Below are 10,249 nucleotides of genomic sequence, written 5' to 3'. Positions count from 1 at the left end.
ACAAATAAAAACATAAAGAATATTTATTCATAATCATTTATTTTGTATTTTATCAGATTTATGATCAAAGTTCACTTTCTTGCAAGTTGATTATCGACAAATAAAAACATAAAGAATATTGATTCATAATCATGTATTTAGTATTTTATCAGATTTAGGATCAAAGTTCACTTTATTCCAAGTTCTTTATCGACAAATAAAAACATAAATGGCATTTATTCATAATCATTTATTTTGTATTTTTATCAGATTTAAGATCAAAGTTCACTTCCCTGCCAGCTGATTATCGACAAATAAAAACATAATGAGTATTTATTTATAATCATTTATTTTGTATTTTTATCAGATTTAAGATCAAAGTTCACTTTCTAGCAAGTTTAATATCGACAAATAAAAACATAAAGAACTTTTATTCATAATCATTTATTTTGTATTTTTATCAGAATTAAGATCAAAGTTCACTTTCTTGCAAGTTGATTATCGGCAAATAAAAACATAATGAATATTTATTCATAATCATTTATTTTGTATTTTTATCAGATTTAAGATCAAAGTTCACTTTCTTGCAATTTATTTATCGACAAATAAAAACATATTGAGTATTTATTCATAATCATTTATTTTGTATTTTTATCAGATTTAAGATCAAAGTTCACTTTCTTGAAAGTTTTTATGGACAAATAGAAACATAAGAATATTTATGCATAATCATTTATTTTGTATTTTATCAGATTTATGATCAAAGTTCACTTTCTTGCAAGTTGAATTTCGACAAATAAAAACATAAGGAATATTTATTCATAATCATTTATTTTGTATTTTATCAGATTTAAGATCAAAGTTCACTTCCCTGCAAGTTGATTATCGACAAATAAAAACTTAATGAGTATTTATTCATATTCATTTATTTTGTATATTTATCAGATTTAAGATCAAAGTTCACTTTCTTACAAGTTGAATATCGACAAATAAAAACATAAAGAATATTTATTCATAATCATTTATTTTGTATTTTATCAGATTTATGATCAAAGTTCACTTTCTTGCAAGTTGATTATCGACAAATAAAAACATAAAGAATATTTATTCATAATCATGTATTTTGTATTTTATCAGATTTAAGATCAAAGTTCACTTTCTTTCAAGTTGAATTTCGACAAATAAAAACATAAGGAATATTTATTCATAATCATTTATTTTGTATTTTATCAGATTTAAGATCAAAGTTCACTTCCCTGCAAGTTGATTATCGACAAATAAAAACATAATGAGTATTTATTCATAATCATTTATTTTGTATTTTTATCAGATTTAAGATCAAAGTTCACTTTCTTGCAAGTTGTTTATGGACAAATAGAAACATAAAGAATATTTATTCATAATCATTTATCTTGTATTTTATCAGATTTAAGATCTTTCTTCCAGAAAGTGAATCTTGCAAGTTCTTTATTGTCAAATAAAAATATAAATAGCATTTATTCATAATCATTTATTTTGTATCTTTATCAGATTTAAGATCAAAGTTCACTTTCTTGCAAGTTGTTTATCGACAAATAAAAACATAAATAGCATTTATTCATAATCATTTATTTTGTATTTTTATCAGATTTAAGATCAAAGTTCACTTTCTTGCAAGTTGTTTATCGACAAATAGAAACATAAAGAATATTTATTCATAATCATTTATTTTGTATTTTATCAGATTTAAGATCAAAGTTTACTTTCCTCCAAGTTCTTTATCGACAAATAAAAACATAATGACTATTTATTCATAATCATTTATTTTAAATTTGTATCAGATTTATGATCAAAGTTCACTTTCTTGCAATTTGATTATCGACAAATAAAAACATAAATAGCATATATTCATAATCATTTATTTTGTATTTTATCAGATTTATGATCAATGTTCGCTTTCTTGCAAGTTGATTATCGACAAATAAAAACATAAATAATATTTATTCATAATCATATATTTTGTATATTATCATATTTATGATCAAAGTTCACTTTCTTGCAAGTGGATTATCGACAAATAAAAACATAATGAGCATTTATTCATAATCATTTATTTTGTATTATTATCAGATTTAAGATCAAAGTTCACTTTCTTGCAAGTTATTTATCGACAAATAGAAACATAAAGAATATTTATTCATAATCATGTATTTTGTATTTTATCAGATTTAAGATCAAAGTTCACTTTCTTGCAATTTATTTATCGACAAATAAAAACATAATGAGTATTTATTCATAATCATTTATTTTGTATTTTTATCAGATTTAGGATCAAAGTTCACTTTCTTGCAATTTCATTATCGACAAATAAAAACATAATGAGTATTTATTCATAATCATTTATTTTGTATTTTTATCAGATTTAAGATCAAAGTTCACTTTCTTGCAAGTTGTTTATGGACAAATAGAAACATAAAGAATATTTATTCATAATCATTTATTTTGTATTTTATCAGATTTAAGATCTTTCTTCCAGAAAGTGAATCTTGCAAGTTCTTTATCGACAAATAAAAATATAAATAGCATTTATTCATAATCATTTATTTTGTATCTTTATCAGATTTAAGATCAAAGTTCACTTTCTTGCAAGTTGTTTATCGACAAATAAAAACATAAATAGCATTTATTCATAATAATTTTTTTGTATTTTTATCAGATTTAAGATCAAAGTTCACTTTCTTGCAAGTTGTTTATCGACAAATAAAAACATAAAGAATATTTATTCATAATCATTTATTTTGTATTTTTATCAGATTTGAGATCAAAGTTCACTTTCTTGCAAGTTGTTTATGGACAAATAGAAACATAAAGAATATTTATTCATAATCATTTATTTTGTATTTTATCAGATTTAAGATCAAAGTTCACTTCCCTGCAAGTTGACTATCGTCAAATAAAAACATAAAGAATATTTATTCATAATCATTTATTTTGTATTTTTATCTGATTTGAGATCAAAGTTCACTTTCTTGCAAGTTGTTTATCGACAAATAGAAACATAAAGAATATTTATTCATAATCATTTATTTTGTATTTTATCAGATTTAAGATCAAAGTTTACTTTCTTCCAAGTTCTTTATCGACAAATAAAAACATAATGACTATTTATTCATAATCATTTATTTTAAATTTTTATAGGATTTATGATCAAAGTTCACTTTCTTGCAAGTTGATTATCGACAAATAAAAACATAAAGAATATTTATTCATAATCATGTATTTTGTATTTTATCAGATTTAAGATCATTCTTCCAGAAAGTGAATCTTGCAAGTTGACTATCGTCAAATAAAAACATAAAGAATATTTATTCATAATCATTTATTTTGTATTTTATAAGATTTAAGATCAAAGTTCACTTTCTTGCAAGTTGTTTATCGACAAATAAAAACATAAATAGCATTTATTCATAATCATTTATTTTGTATTTTTATCAGATTAAAGATAAAAGTTCACTTTCTTGCAAGTTGTTTATCGACAAATAAAAACATAAATAGCATTTATTCATAATCATTTATTTTGTATTTTTATCAGATTTAAGATCAAAGTTCACTTTCTTGCAAGTTGTTTATGGACAAATAGAAACATAAAGAATATTTATTCATAATCATTTATTTTTTATTTTATCAGATTTAAGATCATTCTTCCAGAAAGTGAATCTTGCAAGTTCTTTATCGACAAATAAAAATATAAATAGCATTTATTCATAATCATTTATTTTGTATCTTTATCAGATTTAAGATCAAAGTTCACTTTCTTGCAAGTTGTTTATCGACAAATAAAAACATAAATAGCATTTATTCATAATAATTTTTTTGTATTTTTATCAGATTTAAGATCAAAGTTCACTTTCTTGCAAGTTGTTTATCGACAAATAAAAACATAAAGAATATTTATTCATAATCATTTATTTTGTATTTTTATCAGATTTGAGATCAAAGTTCACTTTCTTGCAAGTTGTTTATGGACAAATAGAAACATAAAGAATATTTATTCATAATCATTTATTTTGTATTTTATCAGATTTAAGATCAAAGTTCACTTCCCTGCAAGTTGACTATCGTCAAATAAAAACATAAAGAATATTTATTCATAATCATTTATTTTGTATTTTTATCTGATTTGAGATCAAAGTTCACTTTCTTGCAAGTTGTTTATCGACAAATAGAAACATAAAGAATATTTATTCATAATCATTTATTTTGTATTTTATCAGATTTAAGATCAAAGTTTACTTTCTTCCAAGTTCTTTATCGACAAATAAAAACATAATGACTATTTATTCATAATCATTTATTTTAAATTTTTATAGGATTTATGATCAAAGTTCACTTTCTTGCAAGTTGATTATCGACAAATAAAAACATAAAGAATATTTATTCATAATCATGTATTTTGTATTTTATCAGATTTAAGATCATTCTTCCAGAAAGTGAATCTTGCAAGTTGACTATCGTCAAATAAAAACATAAAGAATATTTATTCATAATCATTTATTTTGTATTTTATAAGATTTAAGATCAAAGTTCACTTTCTTGCAAGTTGTTTATCGACAAATAAAAACATAAATAGCATTTATTCATAATCATTTATTTTGTATTTTTATCAGATTAAAGATAAAAGTTCACTTTCTTGCAAGTTGTTTATCGACAAATAAAAACATAAATAGCATTTATTCATAATCATTTATTTTGTATTTTTATCAGATTTAAGATCAAAGTTCACTTTCTTGCAAGTTGTTTATGGACAAATAGAAACATAAAGAATATTTATTCATAATCATTTATTTTTTATTTTATCAGATTTAAGATCATTCTTCCAGAAAGTGAATCTTGCAAGTTCTTTATCGACAAATAAAAATATAAATAGCATTTATTCATAATCATTTATTTTGTATCTTTATCAGATTTAAGATCAAAGTTCACTTTCTTGCAAGTTGTTTATCGACAAATAAAAACATAAATAGCATTTATTCATAATAATTTTTTTGTATTTTTATCAGATTTAAGATCAAAGTTCACTTTCTTGCAAGTTGTTTATCGACAAATAAAAACATAAAGAATATTTATTCATAATCATTTATTTTGTATTTTTATCAGATTTGAGATCAAAGTTCACTTTCTTGCAAGTTGTTTATGGACAAATAGAAACATAAAGAATATTTATTCATAATCATTTATTTTGTATTTTATCAGATTTAAGATCAAAGTTCACTTCCCTGCAAGTTGACTATCGTCAAATAAAAACATAAAGAATATTTATTCATAATCATTTATTTTGTATTTTTATCTGATTTGAGATCAAAGTTCACTTTCTTGCAAGTTGTTTATCGACAAATAGAAACATAAAGAATATTTATTCATAATCATTTATTTTGTATTTTATCAGATTTAAGATCAAAGTTTACTTTCTTCCAAGTTCTTTATCGACAAATAAAAACATAATGACTATTTATTCATAATCATTTATTTTAAATTTTTATCAGATTTATGATCAAAGTTCACTTTCTTGCAAGTTGATTATCGACAAATAAAAACATAAAGAATATTTATTCATAATCATGTATTTTGTATTTTATCAGATTTAAGATCATTCTTCCAGAAAGTGAATCTTGCAAGTTGACTATCGTCAAATAAAAACATAAAGAATATTTATTCATAATCATTTATTTTGTATTTTATAAGATTTAAGATCAAAGTTCACTTTCTTGCAAGTTGTTTATCGACAAATAAAAACATAAATAGCATTTATTCATAATCATTTATTTTGTATTTTTATCAGATTAAAGATAAAAGTTCACTTTCTTGCAAGTTGTTTATCGACAAATAAAAACATAAATAGCATTTATTCATAATCATTTATTTTGTATTTTTATCAGATTTAAGATCAAAGTTCACTTTCTTGCAAGTTGTTTATCGACAAATAGAAACATAAAGAATATTTATTCATAATCATTTATTTTGTATTTTATCAGATTTAGGATCAAAGTTTACTTTCTTCCAAGTTTTTTATCGACAAATAAAAGCATAATGACTGTTTATTCATAATCATTTATTTTAAATTTTTATCAGATTTATGATCAAAGTTCACTTTCTTGCAAGTTGATTATCGACAAATAAAAAAATAAATAGCATATATTCATAATCATTTATTTTGTATTTTATCAGATTTATGATCAATGTTCACTTTCTTGCAAGTTGATTATCGACAAATAAAAACATAAAGAATATTTATTCATAATCATGTATTTTGTATTTTATCATATTTATGATCAAAGTTCACTTTCTTGCAAGTGGATTATCGACAAATAAAAACATAATGAGTATTTATTCATAATCATTTATTTTGTATTTTTATCAGATTTAAGATCAAAGTTCACTTTCTTGCAAGTTGTTTATCGACAAATAGAAACATAAAGAATATTTATTCATAATCATGTATTTTGTATTTTATCAGATTTAAGATCAAAGTTCACTTTCTTGCAAGTTGTTTATGGACAAATAGAAACATAAAGAATATTTATTCATAATCATTTATTTTGTATTTTATCAGATTTAAGATCCTTCTTCCAGAAAGTGAATCTTGCAAGTTCTTTATCGACAAATAAAAATATAAATAGCATTTATTCATAATCATTTATTTTGTATCCTTATCTGATTTAAGATTAAAGTTCACTTTCTTGCAAGTTGTTTATCGACAAATAAAAACATAAATAGCATTTATTCATAATCATTTATTTTGTATTTTTATCAGATTTAAGATCAAAGTTCACTTTCTTGCAAGTTGTTTATCGACAAATAAAAACATAAAGAATATTTATTCATAATCATGTATTTTGTATATTATCATATTTATGATCAAAGTTCACTTTCTTGCAAGTGGATTATCGACAAATAAAAACATAATGAGCATTTATTCATAATCATTTATTTTGTATTTTTATCAGATTTAAGATCAAAGTTCACTTTCTTGCAATTTATTTATCGACAAATAAAAACATAATGAGTATTTATTCATAATCATGTATTTTGTATTTTATCAGATTTAAGATCAAAGTTCACTTTCTTGCAATTTATTTATCGACAAATAAAAACATAATGAGTATTTATTCATAATCATTTATTTTGTATTTTTATCAGATTTAAGATCAAAGTTCACTTTCTTGCAAGTTGTTTATGGACAAATAGAAACATAAAGAATATTTATTCATAATCATTTATTTTGTATTTTATCAGATTTAAGATCTTTCTTCCAGAAAGTGAATCTTGCAAGTTCTTTATCGACAAATAAAAATATAAATAGCATTTATTCATAATCATTTATTTTGTATCTTTATCAGATTTAAGATCAAAGTTCACTTTCTTGCAAGTTGTTTATCGACAAATAAAAACATAAATAGCATTTATTCATAATCATTTATTTTGTATTTTATAAGATTTAAGATCTTTCTTCCAGAAAGTGAATCTTGCAAGTTCTTTATCGACAAATAAAAATATAAATAGCATTTATTCATAATCATTTATTTTGTATCTTTATCAGATTTAAGATCAAAGTTCACTTTCTTGCAAGTTGTTTATCGACAAATAAAAACATAAAGAATATTTATTCATAATCATGTATTTTGTATTTTATCAGATTTAAGATCAAAGTTCACTTTCTTGCAATTTATTTATCGACAAATAAAAACATAATGAGTATTTATTCATAATCATTTATTTTGTATTTTTATCAGATTTAAGATCAAAGTTCACTTTCTTGCAAGTTGTTTATCGACAAATAGAAACATAAAGAATATTTATTCATAATCATGTATTTTGTATTTTATCAGATTTAAGATCAAAGTTCACTTTCTTGCAATTTATTTATCGACAAATAAAAACATAATGAGTATTTATTCATAATCATTTATTTTGTATTTTTATCAGTTTTAAGATCAAAGTTCACTTTCTTGCAATTTCATTATCGACAATTAAAAACATAATGAGTATTTATTCATAATCATTTATTTTGTATTTTTATCAGATTTAAGATCAAAGTTCACTTTCTTGCAAGTGGATTATCGACAAATAAAAACATAATGAGCATTTATTCATAATCATTTATTTTGTATCCTTATCTGATTTAAGATTAAAGTTCACTTTCTTGCAAGTTGTTTATCGACAAATAAAAACATAAATAGCATTTATTCATAATCATTTATTTTGTATTTTTATCAGATTTAAGATCAAAGTTCACTTTCTTGCAAGTTGTTTATCGACAAATAAAAACATAAAGAATATTTATTCATAATCATGTATTTTGTATTTTATCAGATTTAAGATCAAAGTTCACTTTCTTGCAATTTATTTATCGACAAATAAAAACATAATGAGTATTTATTCATAATCATTTATTTTGTATTTTTATCAGATTTAAGATCAAAGTTCACTTTCTTGCAAGTTGTTTATCGACAAATAGAAACATAAAGAATATTTATTCATAATCATGTATTTTGTATTTTATCAGATTTAAGATCAAAGTTCACTTTCTTGCAATTTATTTATCGACAAATAAAAACATAATGAGTATTTATTCATAATCATTTATTTTGTATTTTTATCAGATTTAAGATCAAAGTTCACTTTCTTGCAATTTCATTATCGACAATTAAAAACATAATGAGTATTTATTCATAATCATTTATTTTGTATTTTTATCAGATTTAAGATCAAAGTTCACTTTCTTGCAAGTTGTTTATGGACAAATAGAAACATAAAGAATATTTATTCATAATCATTTATTTTGTATTTTATCAGATTTAAGATCTTTCTTCCAGAAAGTGAATCTTGCAAGTTCTTTATCGACAAATAAAAATATAAATAGCATTTATTCATAATCATTTATTTTGTATCTTTATCAGATTTAAGATCAAAGTTCACTTTCTTGCAAGTTGTTTATCGACAAATAAAAACATAAATAGCATTTATTCATAATCATTTATTTTGTATTTTATAAGATTTAAGATCTTTCTTCCAGAAAGTGAATCTTGCAAGTTCTTTATCGACAAATAAAAATATAAATAGCATTTATTCATAATCATTTATTTTGTATCTTTATCAGATTTAAGATCAAAGTTCACTTTCTTGCAAGTTGTTTATCGACAAATAGAAACATAAAGAATATTTATTCATAATCATTTATTTTGTATTTTCTCAGATTTAAGATCAAAGTTTACTTTCTTCCAAGTTCTTTATCGACAAATAAAAACATAATGACTATTTATTCATAATCATTTATTTTAAATTTTATCAGATTTAAGATCTTTCTTCCAGAAAGTGAATCTTGCAAGTTCTTTATCGACAAATAAAAATATAAATAGCATTTATTCATAATCATTTATTTTGTATCTTTATCAGATTTAAGATCAAAGTTCACTTTCTTGCAAGTTGTTTATCGACAAATAAAAACATAAATAGCATTTATTCATAATCATTTATTTTGTATTTTTATCAGATTTAAGATCAAAGTTCACTTTCTTGCAAGTTGTTTATCGACAAATAGAAACATAAAGAATATTTATTCATAATCATTTATTTTGTATTTTCTCAGATTTAAGATCAAAGTTTACTTTCTTCCAAGTTCTTTATCGACAAATAAAAACATAATGACTATTTATTCATAATCATTTATTTTGTATTTTATCAGATTTAAGATCTTTCTTCCAGAAAGTGAATCTTGCAAGTTCTTTATCGACAAATAAAAATATAAATAGCATTTATTCATAATCATGTATTTTGTATTTTATCAGATTTAAGATCAAAGTTCACTTTCTTGCAATTTATTTATCGACAAATAAAAACATATTGAGTATTTATTCATAATCATTTATTTTGTATTTTTATCAGATTTAAGATCAAAGATCACTTTCTTGAAAGTTTTTATGGACAAATAGAAACATAAAGAATATTTATTCATAATCATTTATTTTGTATTTTATCAGATTTATGATCAAAGTTCACTTTCTTGCAAGTTGAATTTCGACATATAAAAACATAAGGAATATTTATTCATAATCATTTATTTTGTATTTTATCAGATTTAAGATCAAAGTTCACTTCCCTGCAAGTTGATTATCGACAAATAAAAACATAATGAGTATTTATTCATAATCATTTATTTTGTATTTTTATCAGATTTAAGATCAAAGTTCACTTTCTTACAAGTTGAATATCGACAAATAAAAACATAAAGAAT

Source organism: Zeugodacus cucurbitae, chromosome 3 (assembly GCF_028554725.1).
Source record: "Zeugodacus cucurbitae isolate PBARC_wt_2022May chromosome 3, idZeuCucr1.2, whole genome shotgun sequence".
NCBI lineage: Eukaryota > Metazoa > Arthropoda > Insecta > Diptera > Tephritidae > Zeugodacus > Zeugodacus cucurbitae.
The sequence above is the reverse complement of the archived record's forward strand: the minus strand, read 5'-3'. Positions refer to the sequence as shown.